At 43.1% G+C, this 16,223-nt stretch overlaps 1 pseudogene; it reads right to left on the minus strand.

The window, feature by feature from the left end:
- Nucleotides 1-545: 545 nt before the first annotated feature.
- Nucleotides 546-13,239, minus strand: LOC129829589 (eukaryotic translation initiation factor 4B-like; annotated as a pseudogene).
- Between the last annotated feature and the right edge of the window lie 2,984 nt (nucleotides 13,240-16,223).

Consider the following 16,223-nt stretch of genomic DNA (forward strand, 5'->3'; position numbering starts at 1 on the left):
GGAGCCCCCCCTCCCCTCAAACTACAGTATACTCCTAAGGAACCCCGCCTCCCTCAGACTGCAGTATACTCCTCAGGAACCCCGCCTCCCTCAGACTGCAGTATACTCCTCAGGACCCTCCCTCAGACTACAGTATACTCCTCAGGACCCTCCCTCAGACTACAGTATACTCCTCAGGACCCCCCTTCAGACTACAGTATACTCCTCAGGACCCCCCCCTCAGACTACAGTATACTCCTCAGGAACCCCCCTCAGACTACAGTATACTCCTCAGGACCCTCCCCCCCCTCAGACTACAGTATACTCCTCAGGACCCCCCTCAGACTACAGTATATGCCTCAGGACCCACGCCATCCTCAGACTACAGCTTACTCCCATCGCTCCCTCTCTCCTCAGTTACACAGCAATGCCTGTTTCCCATCAGCGTTCTGAAGTGGAAAACTGAATGGCACAGGTTACAACCTGGGCCAAAACCCAGCTTAAGGTCACAGGGGTGAGGGGTGTGGTGGAAGGGGTGGTTAGGATATACAGGATATTACAAGATCAATAGTCAAATATTGTATTTTCATCTATTTGAAGTGAACAAGAGAACCTAAAATGTGACAGAGAAACTTATAGCCCAGTTCGACAGAAGAAACTGAAAAATGGGGGATTCATGCTTTAAGCTGTGAAGTGAGGGGTTAAGATTCAGAAAATCAAAACTGCATAATTTAGCAGTGGTATACCATAAAATACATTCCTTACATTCAATTTGGTAAATCTCTCCCACTCTGTGACCTACCCATATGGAGTTGATTAAATGCATCTCGACATTCCCATGGCTTAAAGAACCACATGAGTCTGGTTCCACAGCCATGCATGTTACATAGAGAAACAAACACCCAGAAACATTTATTGAGCTGTGCTTCTTCACTTGTGATTGTGGGGTTACATACAGTACATACAATGTTAAAACACCCTCTGCATTAAAATCCAGTCAACACGTGGCCCATGGATAAGAGTGAGTGAAGATCATGCCTCCAATACGTTTAGGACACAGTTCACACTATTTTTTCATGACATGGTTGCCAGGCGATGACTTTCAGGCAGCTTCGGATGAGGCGGAAGGAAGGAAGCGGTTCCTTTCTGGAGAGGAAGCAGGAAGCCATTGGCGGTGTATTGGGACAGTGGCTAAAAAGATCCAGTTAATGACTGCTACAGATGATGATCAGAGAAACACAAACATCGCATTCCTCATAGTAAAAAAATTGTTAACTTATGTCAGCAAAAGCCCCCTAAAACAGGGGACTTTTCCTGTCTTTTCTTTTATTTAAAACTCCTGTCTGTCCTTCTGAGATAGGCGCTCCAGCATTAATATAATCAGGTTTAGAGCTCAGAGAGCCTCCATAGTCCAGCATCTAGACTGGCTCCAGCATTAGTATAATCAGGTTTAGAGCTCAGAGAGCCTCCATAGTCCAGCATCTAGACTGGCTCCAGCATTAGTATAATCAGGTTTAGAGCTCAGAGAGCCTCCATAGTCCAGCATCTAGACTGGCTCCAGCATTAGTATAATCAGGTTTAGAGCTCAGAGAGCCTACATAGTCCAGCATCTAGACTGGCTCCAGCATTAGTATAATCAGGTTTAGGGCTCAGAGAGCCTCCATAGTCCAGCATCTAGACTGGCTCCAGCATTAGTATAACCAGGTTTAGGGCTCAGAGAGCCTACATAGTCCAGCATCTAGACTGGCTCCAGCATTAGTATAATCAGGTTTAGAGCTCAGAGAGCCTCCATAGTCCAGCATCTAGACTGGCTCCAGCATTAGTATAATCAGGTTTAGAGCTCAGAGAGCCTACATAGTCCAGCATCTAGACTGGCTCCAGCATTAGTATAATCAGGTTTAGGGCTCAGAGAGCCTCCATAGTCCAGCATCTAGACTGGCTCCAGCATTAGTATAACCAGGTTTAGGGCTCAGAGAGCCTACATAGTCCAGCATCTAGACTGGCTCCAGCATTAGTATAATCAGGTTTAGGGCTCAGAGAGCCTCCATAGTCCAGCATCTAGACTGGCTCCAGCATTAGTATAACCAGGTTTAGGGCTCAGAGAGCCTCCATAGTCCAGCATCTAGACTGGCGGGTGGTCAACACGCACGTAGCTATACATCTCAACCCCACCTTTTACATTTTTTTTATTTCTTATAATGACTTAAATTCAACCTTATTAAAAACCCATCCAGCATTTCTCTAGTCTGGTTGCTGTCTCTGTTTAGATATATTACATACCACTCCTTGCCAAAGATTTGGCAAATTGTCAGGAGTGGCAAGAAGTGGAATGTTAGCTAAAAAGACTGGTCCACAGACTAGTAAAGGGTGGGTTTCTCCTTGAGCAGGTTAGCAGGAAGGGAGCTGTAGAGCTGCTCCAGCCAGGTTGCTAGGCAGACCTCATTCTTTGCATCGTCCATCTTCTTCACTTCTTTAATTCACCCTCCCTATGTATTGTCCTCCATATTGTCATGTGGGTCTGCGTCCATTATATCAAGGCTGCATACTGTATCTATTCCCTGCGATCGACCTCTGAAGAGAATTGGGGAAAAAGTAGATCCGTTTTTCAATTGAAATGTTTGAAAATCCCTAAAACCTGAATATAGCAGTTACATTCAGTTTGTCAGCAATCAATGCTTACCTTCTTTATCTGCCTGAGGCACTTCATCATCAGCTAAGCTAGAGGAGCGAGAAAAAACAAAAAAGGACAGATGTCAATAAAACTACCTTCAGTTAGGTGCAATAAAACTACCTTCAGTTAGGTGGATTGCTAGAATAACAAACAAATAGGGTTGGGCAACCTTGTTCTAGGTGTTAGGGGCCTGTGGATTGTAGGGTGAGGTGTACTATAGAGTTCATCTACGGGATGACCTCTAACCTGGTGAGCTGTGGGGTGTGTCATTGCTGGGGGAGACGGTAGCCGGGCCTCGCCCTCACTGGAGCGCCCAACGGGCGTGGTCCTCTTGGCCCAGGCGTTCTCCTTGGGAGGTGGAGCGAGCACCACCTTTAGGGGTGGACTGTCTTGTCTGGGAGGGGAGGGCTTGGTCACAGGGGAGGAGGGCTCCTCTTCACGCCCACTGTCCACCGAGCGCTCGCTCTCCCTGCGCTTGGAGGCTGGGAATTTGAGAGGAAGAATATGTCAACAAATGTCCAACAGGAAATGAGTGTCCTGCTTTTATACCAACCCTGGGAAAGGACCCTGCTTAACCCCCAATATTACCCTCTGAAAGTGTCTAAGCAACTACAGTACTGATATCGTCGCTGACTCAATTACCCATCATAACCAGTGAATTGCTCACCTCTGCCAGATTGGCCACGGCTGCCTGGTTGGGAAGACTCACTGCCAGTCCGAGAACGTCCTGCAGGTTGGTCCTCACTGCGGCAGCTGGGGTGCCTGAGGGATGGTCAGGATCAATGAGTCAAAGATAACATAACACAGTATATATGAAGTTTATTCTACAGACATACTCCATTTCCTCATGTTAGCCTATGCTCTTCTTCCCTTTCGTAACATACCTCTCTCTGGGCTTGCGGTCTGTGATTCTGTCTTCTAGCTGTCGCTGCAGTTTTTCCTGTTCCCTCTTCAGCCTCTCCTCCATCTCTCTCTCCTTGGCAGCCGTGTCCACTGGCTTGGCCTCACCGAAGATGGAGGCAGCCCTGTCCGAGGGGGCAGACGGGTCGCTGCTCTGCTCCACCTCTTTAGGTAGGCTACGGGGTTTCAGGATCAACTTGGGCCTCTCCACAGCACCTGGGTATGACCATAGAGGAGATAAAAAGCAGAGAGGTTTTAATGTACACCCTGGTACTGTGTGACTGGGCCAGTGCACATTAAGAATGACAATTTTATTTAAAACTTTCTCACCTCGGTCACAACGGCTTTCCTCCCGTCTCTCGTATCGGTCACCACCACGGTCACCATAGCGATCCCCACTACCCCGGTAGTCATCCCGTCGGTAGCTATCCTGTCGGTAGCCATCTTGCCGTTAGCCATCCTGTCCTCCCTCATCACGCCTGTAACCAGTGCCAAATGCCCTGCGACCACCACCACCACGACAGTCAAAACTACCTGAGGGAAGCGGCAAAAATACAATATTAGTTATACTACAAGACTTCACAAACAACATAACAAAAACACAACACCCACTATACAAAACAATCTAATGACATCAACATATATTTTCCAAAGTTTGTCAAATATTTTCAGTTTTTGTTTAACTTTATAATATACCAAATCTAAAGGGATGTTACTAGATAGTCAACCCTCCAGTTTGGTATTGATGGTGAGCATGAGGCTTTCCATTGGATAGGTAAACATTGTTTGGCATCAATTCGACCTAGATTTCAAAACTTTCTCTGATATTGATCACCAATATTTACATTACCCAACAGACATAAATCGTGGAGATGGATGGATGTAAATTCCTAGACACAATGAAATGATAGCACATACATTATCCCCAAAAGACGTTAGTCACAGGACCAGCACATGTAATAGGGTTCCGTTGTGCTTTTTGCATCTCCAACAGAGATGTGACATTTCTGTCAGGAATGTAGCGAGTGTAAAACAGTCAATTTGACTCTAGAGGTCTTTCCATTCCAAATAAAGTTGGAGAGTGGGCCATTCATTTTATTTAAAAAGCTGGATGGAAGTGAAATTGGCAGGGCATGGAATAAATACACCAATCTTAGTAACACAGTCGAAAGTTTACATACGAGTTTTAATGACTCCAACCTAAGTGTATTTCAACCACTCCACAAATTTCTTGTTAACAAACTATAGTTTTGGCAAGTCGGTTAGGACATCTACTAGGTGCAAGACAAGTCATTTATCCAACAATTGTTTACAGACAGATTATTTCACTCTATCACAATTCCAGTGGGTCAGAAGTTTACATACACTAAGTTGACTGTGCCTTTAAACAGCTTGAAAAATTCCCGAAGATTATGTCATGGCTTTAGAAGCTTCTGATAGGCTAATTGACATTATTTGAGTCAATTGAAGGTGTACCTGTGGATGTATTTCAAGGTCTACCTTCAAACTCAGTGCCTCTTTGCTTGACATCATGGGAAAATCAAAAGAAATCAGCCAAGACCTCAGAAAACAAATTGTAGACCTCCACAAGTCTGGTTCATCCTTGGGAGCAATTTCCAAACGCCTGAAGGTACCACGTTCATCTGAACAAACAATAGTACGCAAGTATAAACACCATGGGACCACGCAGCCGTCATACCGCTCAGAAAGGAGAAGTGTTCTGTCTCCTAGAGACGAACGTACTTTGGTGCGAAAAGTGCAAATCAATCCCAGAACAACAGCAAAGGACCTTGTGAAGACGCTAGAGGAAACAGGTACAAAAGTATCTATATCCACAGTAAAACAAGTCCTATATCGACATAGCCTGAAAGGCCGCTCAGCAAGGAAGAAGCCACTGCTCCAAAACCGCCATAAAAAAGCTAGACTACGGTTTGAAACTGCACATGTGGACAAAGATCGTACTTTTTGGAGAAATGTCCTCTGGTCTGATGAAACAAAAATAGAACTGTTTAGCCATAATGACCATCGTTATGTTTGGAGGGAAAAGGGGGAGGCTTGCAAGCCGAAGAACACCATCCCAACCGTGAAGCATGGGGGTGGCAGCATCCTGTTGTGGGGGTGCTTTGCTGCAGGAGGGACTGGTGCACTTCACAAAATAGATGGCATCATGAGAAGGAAAATTATGTGAATATATTGAAGAAACATCGCAAGACATCAGTCAGGAAGTTAAAGCTTGATCGCAAATGGGTCTTCCAAATGGACAATGACCCCAAGCATACTTCCAAAGCTGTGGCAAAATGGCTTAAGGAAAACAAAGTCAAGGTATTGGAGTAGCACAAAGGCCTGACCTCAATCCTATAGAAAATTTGTTTGCAGAACTGAAAAAGCGTGTGCGAGCAAGGAGGCCTACAAACCTGACTCAGTTACACCAGCTCTGTCAGGAGAAATGGGCCAAAATTCACCCAACTTATTGTGGGAAGCTTGTGGAAGGCTACCCGAAATGTTTGACCCAAGTTAAACAATTTGAAGGCAATGCTACCAAATACTAATTGGGTTTATGTAAACTTCTGACCCACTGGGAATGTGATAAAATAAATAAAAGCGTTTTTTTCTTCTTTTTTCTCTACTATTATTCTGACAAATATTTTGTTGTGCGCCCTGGAATTTTAATTTAGGAGCTCCAGTGCGCCTGGAAAAATAAAAAATTCTAGCTTTATTACCTCGAACATGTATCATTTCGCTCCTAAATTTCTTTGTGTGCGGCTACATTTTTCAACTTAGGTGCACACAAAAAATGTCTTTGTAGAGCACTGTTATATTGAAAAATTGCAGAGATTGTCTGAAACTTTTACTCCAATACATTCCTAAATAAAATAATGTACTTTTTACTCCATACATTTTCCCTGACACCCAAAAGTACTCGTTACATTTTGAATGCTTAGCAGGACAGGAAAATGGTCCAATTCACACACTTATCAAGAGAACATCCCTCATCATCCATACTGCCTCTGATCTGGTGAACTCAAACACACAAATGCTTTTTTTGTAAATGATGTCTGAGTGTTGGAGTGTGCTGCTGGCTATCTGTAAATGATGTCTGAGTGTTGGAGTGTGCTGCTGGCTATCTGTAAATGATGTCTGATTGTTGGAGTGTGCTGCTGGCTATCTGTAAATGATGTCTGAGTGTTGGAGTGTGCTGCTGGCTATCTGTAAATGACGTCTGAGTGTTGGAGTGTGCTGCTGGCTATCTGTAAATGATGTCTGAGTGTTGGAGTGTGCTGCTGGCTATCCGTAAATAAAAAAGAAAAGAAAATGATGTCGTCTGGTTTGCTTAATATAAGGAATTTTGAATTATTTATACATTTACTGTTGATACTTAAGTACATTTAAAACCAAATACTTTTAAACTTTTACTAAAGTAGTATTTTGGGTGACTTTCACTTTTACTTGAGTCATTTTCTATTAAGGTATCTTTACTTTTACTCAAGTATGACAATGAGGTACTTTTTCCGCCACTGTACTGTACGCACAGTCTCCAAAGGTGTCGTCTCTTCCAGGCGGCGCGTCGTCACTCTCTCCTCCAATGGGCTGTGGAGCCCTCCAGTCAGAGTCTGTCTTGTCTGGGCCAAAGTCTCCCCCCTGGTCCCTGTCCCGACCCCCCATGGAGTGATTATCCCTCCCTGAGAAAGACACATAGACGAGTCAGAAAGAACATGGAGAAACTCTTCAGATCAAGTTAAATCTGAACTTCATGAGTGTGTACAGAATGACATTACAGTTAAGCTGCCAAAATGTGTATGGAGGTACTGTAGCTACACATTCAAAATCTGAATGGAAACACGGCACACTCCCAGGTGATTTTATTGTCATAACATTTCAACCCTTAGGTATTCATCAGGCATGTATATCCCAGATGGGAGTGGAAGGTCCTTAATATCTGGGGTGGCAGGTAGCCTAGTGGTTAGAGCGTTTGGCCAGTAACCGAAAGGGTGCTAGATTGAATCCACGAGCTGACAAGGTCAAAATCTGTTGTTCTGCCCCTGAACAAGGTAGTTCACACACTGTTCCTAGGCTGTCATTGTAAATAAGAATTTGTTCTTAACTGACTTGCCTAGTTAAAAAAAACAGTAAAACAAAGCCCTGACCTCAATCCCATAGAACATTTGTGGGCAGAACTGAAAAAGCGTGTGCAAGCAAGGAGGTCTACAGACCTGACTCAGTTACACCAGCTCTATCAGGAGAAATAGGCCAAAATTCACCCAACTTATTGTGGGAAGCTTGTGGAAGGCTACCTGAAACATTTTACCCAAGTTAAACAATTTGAAGGCAATGCTACCAAATACTAATTGAGTGTATGTAAACTTCTGACCCACTGGGAATGTTGTGAAAGAATTAAAAGCTGAAATAAATCAATAATTCTCTCTACTATTATTCTGACATTTCACATTCTTAAAATAAAGTGGTGAGCCTAACTGACTTAAGACAGGGAATCTTTACTAGGATTAAATGTCAGGAATTGTGAAAAACTGAAGTTTAAATGTATTTGTCTAAGGTGTATGTAATCCTCCGACTTCAACTGTAGGTCCTTCCACCCCCACCTAGGATATGCATGCCTGATGAAGACCTAAGGGTCGAAATGTTGCAACAAAATCACCTGGGAGCATGAACAGCATCGTGTGGCGTTTTCCTTTTTCATGAGTTCGCCTATAACTCCAGCACCAGCAAAAAAGTACCGAGATGTGCATATGTATGTTCTTCAGCTTTTGTACTGTAGCTACACAAACATAAGATTCACACCTTTGTCATTAGACTGATCTGCAATGTCCACACGAATCCTTCTGTTTCCCAAGTCCTGCATGGAGGAAGAGCAAACATGAAAAAAGTAATGGATGACATATGCCATCTAGTGGCTAAACCTATTGACTGGCGTTTCACCATCTAGTGGCTAAACCTATTGACTGGCGTTTCACCATCTGGTGGCTAAACCTACTGACTGGGTTTCACCATCTGGTGGCTAAACCTACTGACTGGGTTTCACCATCTGGTGGCTAAACCTATTGACTGGGTTTCACCATCTGGTGGCTAAACCTACTGACTGGGTTTCACCATCTGGTGGCTAAACCTACTGACTGGGTTTCACCATCTGGTGGCTAAACCTATTGACTGGGTTTCACCATCTGGTGGCTAAACCTACTGACTGGGTTTCACCATCTGGTGGCTAAACCTATTGACTGGCGTTTCACCATCTGGTGGCTAAACCTATTGACTGGCGTTTCACCATCTAGTGACTAAACCTATTGACTGGCGTTTCACCATCTGGTGGCTAAACCTATTGACTGGCGTTTCACCATCTAGTGGCTAAACCTATTGACTGGCGTTTCACCATCTAGTGGCTAAACCTATTGACTGGCGTTTCACCATCTAGTGGCTAAACCTATTGACTGGCGTTTCACCATCTGGTGGCTAAACCTATTGACTGGCGTTTCACCATCTAGTGGCTAAACCTATTGACTGGCGTTTCACCATCTGGTGGCTAAACCTACTGACTGGGTTTCACCATCTGGTGGCTAAACCTATTGACTGGGTTTCACCATCTGGTGGCTAAACCTACTGACTGGGTTTCACCATCTGGTGGCTAAACTTATTGACTGGCGTTTCACCATCTGGTGGCTAAACCTATTGACTGGCGTTTCACCATCTAGTGGCTAAACCTATTGACTGGCGTTTCACCATCTAATGGCTAAACCGATTGACTGGCGTTTCACCATCTAGTGGCTAAACCTATTGACTGGCGTTTCACCATCTGGTGGCTAAACCTATTGACTGGCGTTTCACCATCTAGTGACTAAACCTATTGACTGGTGTTTTTATTGACTATTTTCCTTGTAGCTCAGTTTGTAAAATGGACTAACCTCTTCGTTTAGACTCAAGGCACTCAGGAGGGATTCCACATCAGCAAACTCAGCAGAGCCAAAACCCTTCAGCCTGTCTGGATTACTGGGTTCTCTAGGAAGACGCACTGCACTGATCGACAGACAGACAGACAGACAGACAGACAGACAGACAGACAGACAGACAGACAGACAGACAGACAGACAGACACAGACAGACACAGACAGACACAGACAGAGTCAAACAGAGATATAGTATGTCTGGGTTTGGATGAGCAAATACTAATACTTTATAATAGGGGTCTTCTTACCCTACGAGGTCCGGACTACTGCTGCTTTTCTATTCTGCCTGATAATGAATTGCACCCACCTGGTGTCCCAGGTCTAAATCAGTCCCTAATTAGAGGGATAGAATGAAAAAAAAAGCAGTGGAACTGCCTTCAAGGTCCAGATTTCAGTTTGAGGGCTTTATAATATAATAATGTATGCCATTCAGCAGATGCTTTAATCCAAAGAGACTTACAGTCATGCGTGCATACATTTGACATACGGGTGGTCCTGGGAATCGCACCCACTATCCTGGCATTGCGAGTGCAATGCTCTACCAACTGAGCTACAGAGGACCCACAGAGGAATTAACTGTGTAACACAACAGATTTAGGCTTAAATGTTATGTTTTGGGTAGGGCCAAACATGTGCTAAATTTGAAATGCACTTACCCCCACGCCCCTGAAGAAGTCCTTGATGGAGTCCTCAGTCACGTCGTAGGACAAGTTGCCCAGGAAGGCGGTGTAAGGGGGACCGCAAGGAATACGAGAGCGGTCAACGTTTGGCTCCCGGGCTGAACGGGGTGCTGTGGGCAGGATGGAGCGGTTGATGGCTGGGGCCCGGTACATATCCTCCTCTGTATGCCAGGAGGTGGATACTGGAGGGAGGAGAAGGGAGAGAAATTAGAAGGATTGGATGTTAAAGGGCCAATCTACGATTGGAAAATGATTTATTTTAACTTTTAAATTAATAATATACAGTGCCTTCAGAAAGTATTCACACCCCTTGACTTTGTGTTGTGTTACAACCTGAATTTAAAATGTATTATATTCAGATTTTGTGTCTCTAGCCTACACACAATACACCTTAATGGAAAGCGCTCAGGGATTTCACTATGAGGCCAATGGTGACTTTAAAACAGTTACAGAGTTTAATGGCTGTGATATGAGAAAACTGAGGATGGGTCAACAACATTGCAGTTACCTAGAGTAAAAAGAACAAAGCGTGTACAAAATACAAATATTCCAAAACATGCATCCTGCTTGCAAAAAGGCACTAAAGTAAAACTGCAAAAAATGTGGTAAAGAAATTAACTTTATGTCCTGAATACAAAGTGTTATGTTTGGGGAAAATGCAACACAACACATAACTGAGTACCACTTTTCAAATAGTCAAGTATGGTGGTGGCTGCATCATGTTATGAGTATGCTTGTCATCGGCAAAGACTAGGGAGTTTTTTGGGGGGGATAAAAAGAAACGGAATAGAGCTAAGCACAGGCAAAATCATAGAAGAAAACCTGGTTCAGCCTACTTTCCAACAGACACTGGGAGACAAATTCACCTTTCAGCAGCACAATAACCTAAAACACAAGGCGAAATATACACTGGAGTTGCTTACCAAGTCAACATTGAATGTTCCTGAGTGGCCTACTTACAGTTTTCACTTTTACTCCATTGTTTATAAACAATGTAATTGTAAACAAACACTGTATAACACTGTATAGCCTCATGGTTGAAAGTATAATTTTGATCTCATGGATGATGAGTCATTGCATGCATAGCTCTGTCTATGAATTTGAGAGTGGTTACATTTCTCCAGCCCCAATCCTCAGATAGTTACCAAAAACAGTGCCTGGGTCGCAATTTTTGTTGTTGTTTGAACTGCAGATTTCCCTTTTAAGATCATGCTGCCTTGGTATGTACGGATCCTTACGATAAGATGGGTCAGATGCTGTTCTGACACGTTGACTATGAATACCAAAACACAGGTGTACTGACCAGAGATGAATGTCACAGAACAGGATTGGGCCTACATGAGTTACAGTAGCCAAATCTTAAAAACATGTATCCTGGTTGAGAACACTCAACGTATAGGAGAAAAATAACTATGGTGATGCATCCTTTTTGTGAAGAATCTCACCCTCTGTGTCTAGGTCATCTGTCTCCTCAGCCCAGCTGCTAGTGGGCTTGGTGGGGGGGTAACTTGGGGGTGCATTACCCCCTTTGTCCTCTGCCGGGAAGTTAGTCAGGGATAGGGTCTTAACCTTCTTATTCCCCTTCTTCTTAGCTGCTGTGAGGAGAGGATTCAATTTTATCATGGTCAAACAGCTCTTTGGCAAGTCTCTGACAAGACTCACTGTGACAGGAAAATGATAGTCCTGCTGCTGCCCCTCCCCCCTCCCGGTTCAACTGCCTCAAGCCAAAGCCTTACCACATAGCTTTTAAACCCAGATGACCAATACCACGAGACTTCCGGGAACGTTTGTGAAACAGACCAAACAGGGGTTTGAGAAGTGAAAATTAACCTCTAAGGAAGAATTTTCCTCGAAATCTAAAGGCACAACCTAGATTCGAGCCAATGTCTTAAATAGTTGAACATGTTATTACTCCTACCTGGTGAAAGTGAAGAACTGACACTTTTTCATTTGTTGTCAATTATTTTGAAGGAGTGCCTTTTGAGTTGCAAATGCGCAGTTCGGCGCTAGACCCGATCACGTGATTCCACGCATTAGTTTAGCTAGGCAACATCCCCATTACGTTTTTCATTTTACACATTACAAGTGTGATCGGGGATATTGGAGAAGGAAATGTAACATACCTTCATACTGTCTTTGGCCTTATTGTGTTGGCTTGGATATTTATTTTTTTACACTGTCTTTACAATATGATTCCAGCAATAATGGTGGACGGGTAACCTGGCCATCCCAGTACTGTACAAGTCAGCGTGGCTTGCTTTTGGGCCAAAGGGGTTGAATCAGGCAAAAGTGTTTGGGTATGTTGCACTTAGCAGTGAGTCTGCGACGGAAAAATAATAAGCCCGCAAAGAGACTAACAGAGAACAGATTTTTAAGGGTCATTCCAAGCCCGCCATATGGGTCACAGAACCGTGTGGAATGTGGATGTTCTCTTTACAGACTTGCAGAAGAGCGTGAAATGAGGCCATCACCATTCCCTCCTCCATCAGATGTTGACGCACCCCAAAAACATACACTCAGACACTGTCAACGTAGGCTAGCCAGCTGTCTACTGTTTGTTTACATAGATGTCAGGTCAAGTGTCTATATAACTTTAGGTACATACCTCTAAAACCTGCAGATATAACTCACTGTGTTAACATAGTATGCAACTGTCGCAGTCCCAAGCAAACTATCTATGATGGCGCATGATCATTCCTGTGCACAATGACCAGCTGGTCTTCGGGGAAAAATAACGTTACCCTGTAAATTACGATGTTTACATGGTTCCATCCCACTCCCTCCCCGCAGCGTCCGCCACGATACAGCCCCTCCTGACACAACGCATGTGAGGTCGACACACCCGGAAAAAGTATGCATTTCAAACCGTGAATCCATCACTTTCTAAAAAAATTGTCGATGCCAAAGAATGCATATCTCCACGCAGGCTACACCTGGCCCATGCAGAATTTAGCTTACATAATTCTCACCTGACGTCGCCATGTTGGAGAACGACTTCCTGGATCCTAGATGGAGACGCGGGCACACAAGTATCCGCGTGCATGCTTCGCATCGTGTTTTCGTGCATTGCAGTGGTGTAGTTCACTCTATCACCACTGGAGAGCGGGTTAGGCCTAGTTGACGGAATGAGAGGTTTTTCAAAAGTTATTAATGAGGGTGTAACAAAATACTTGCGTTTCTATCTCCAACAGTGCAGTAATATCTAACAAGTAATATCGAACAATCCACACAATCTAAAGTAAAGAAATGGAATTAAGAATATATAAATATTTGGACGAGCAATGTAAGAGCATAGACTATGACACAGTAGAATAGGACAGAATAAAGTTAAAGGTTAAATAAAATAAATAAATATACATATGAGATGAGTATTGCAAAATATGTAAGCATTATTAAGCAACAGGTAAGTGGAAATATTACTTGGTTCACGCATATATTATAATAACTATGCACATGTGTTGGCTACAGTATGACTGTCTGCTCAAAACTTCCCCTTTTTTTGAAGCTACTGTGGCAACAGCTTCCCCATGCCTTACAACTTTTGAAGAACAAAGCCAGTATTTTGGATGGGTTTATTGTGTGTGTGTGTGTGTGTGTGTGTGTGTGTGTGTGTGTGTGTGTGTGTGTGTGTGTGTGTGTGTGTGTGTGTGTGTGTGTGTGTGTGTGTGTGTGTGTGTGTGTGTGTGTGTGTGTGTGTGTGGCTGCATGCGGATGTAGCGGATCACACAAGTCAGAGGTTAGGGCCACAGGGAGATCTTAACTCCCTCACTCATTTCCTTGGTCACCGAAACCAAGATCTGAAATACTTAGTTACTCCAAAACACTTCAATCAGTGTTTTGACAACAGGAATCCACATGCATTCCACACAGTAGCCTGTAGACTTAGACTTGGAAGTACAATGTCGCTGTGATACAACTTTGAAATTAAAAGATTGGTCTTCCACTTCTATCTTATTTGGTTTGACTTAACCTGCTAGTTGGACATTATTCAGTTGTGCTCGACAAATATTTCATAATGTCATTTCTATCTGTTGAGTGAAAAGATACTGCTGTTATACTGGAGGACATTTTGACCGCTCACTTGCGAAACCATTTTATTGTACATGTTTGTCCATGATTGTTATCTGTTTGTCCAATGGTAAAGTATCGGGAGGGACCAGGAATAGGCGTGACAATTCCATACAAATAAAAGTATTTTAATTATTATATGAAGAGTGCCTTGGTCCTCCTTTCTTTTTGATGATCAATTTACCCCTTTAACCAAAGAGCACCTTCTGTCTACCAAAACCTACTATTGTGTACCTATGCAGCACTTCCCTACCTCTTTTTTTCTACATATTGTAGTCCTTCATTTGATATACTGTACACATATTTTCCATTCGTTTTTGCCTTAGGCTAACCCTCATGACGATGGAAAGCACCGTTGAACGTCAGAGTTTCTGCTCAATGACTAGGCAGGAAATTAGTTATTCCGGTCTGGAGCCTGGTCTGATTGTGTGTGTGTGTGTGTGTGTGTGTGTGTGTGTGTGTGTGTGTGTTTGTGTGTGTGTGTGTGTGTGTGTGTGTGTGTGTGTGTGTGTGTGTGTGTGTGTGTGTGTGTGTGTGTGTGTGTGTGTGTGTGTGTGTGTGTGTGCGTGCGTGCGTGCGTGCGTTACTTATTAGATCATAGATCAAGTAAAATTAATTTAACGAACACTGTTACAATTTACATTGGGCACAATACATCTTTGTGTGGTCTGACTTATTTTGAGTCAGATTTTGTTTAGTGGACTTATAAGACTGCTCCATTGTATGTTGCTAAGCTAGAAGCTGCTGGTGGATGACAGTATGGAAAACCCTGTGAGCCAAGCGTATGCTCTCTCTTCCATCTCTCTCTTCCATAACCATCACAGGGTCCTTGTTACAGCACAAGGCCGTGGAAGCCAGTCTGGTTGGTTGGACTCGGCTCAACTTGTGGGTTCCCTGCTCCTTTACAGAGAGTTTAACTGGTGCTGACATGTCTTACTGGAAATCATTTCAGTATGGTTGATGTGTGTGTGCGTGTGTGTGTGTGTATGTGTGTGTGTGTGTGTGTGTGCAGGGGGTTACTCGATGACAGATATGTTTTTGTACAATACCAGCATTACAGTGTATATCCACAAAACATATGGGTACCATTTTTACAGAATAGATGGAATGATAGAGAATTATTCAGTGTTTCAGATTTTTTTTTTTATTGTTGGGAAAGTATATATATATATATATATATATATATATATATATATATATATAGTTTTTTTTGTTGATTTTTGTCACTAAGTGAGTTCTTGTCCTTTTGCTTTTGGAATGTACTCTTGGTTCCCCCGAAAAGCAACAGTCAGCACCTGCCAATTGACTACTATACTGTAAGTACCCTTTCAACAGCATCTCATAACACTCATAGAAATTGAACATTTCTCAATGGATTAATAATAACAAATTGAACCTGTTCAAGGACATCTCGGGCGGCATGGTAGCCTAGTGGTTAGAGCATTGGGCCAATAACTGAAAGGTTGCTGGATCAAATCCCTGAGCCGACAAGGTAAAAATCTATTGTTCTGCCCCTGAACAAGGCAATTAACCCACTGTTGCCCAGGTAGGCTGTCATTGTAAATAATAATTTGTTCTTAACTGACTTGCCTAGTTAAATAAAGGTTCAATTTAAAAATACATTTTAAAATCTCATCAAGTCATGAGTGCACAGTTCCATAGATCTGTCATTAGAACCGATGTCTCATTTCACTGCAAGTTCCACTGACATATGATCTAAAGCTCTCCTGACAGATGTGTTTTCTGTGTAGTTCTGACGCTCTTAACCAAGGATATTACATTATGATATTTATTACATTCCATGGGTGACATGTGTTCCCCTATTCACACTGGCATGGTCTCATTTTGACTTTTACAGATTGTGGCTTCACAGTGCAACACCACCAGCTCATTTGTTATAGTTCTCACTTCATCAGTTTTCAGATGGTATTATAATATAGCCTGTAGAATCAACTACTTGTAAAGCAAGCT

This window comes from Salvelinus fontinalis, chromosome 31, assembly GCF_029448725.1.
Source record: "Salvelinus fontinalis isolate EN_2023a chromosome 31, ASM2944872v1, whole genome shotgun sequence".
NCBI classification, from domain to species: domain Eukaryota; kingdom Metazoa; phylum Chordata; class Actinopteri; order Salmoniformes; family Salmonidae; genus Salvelinus; species Salvelinus fontinalis.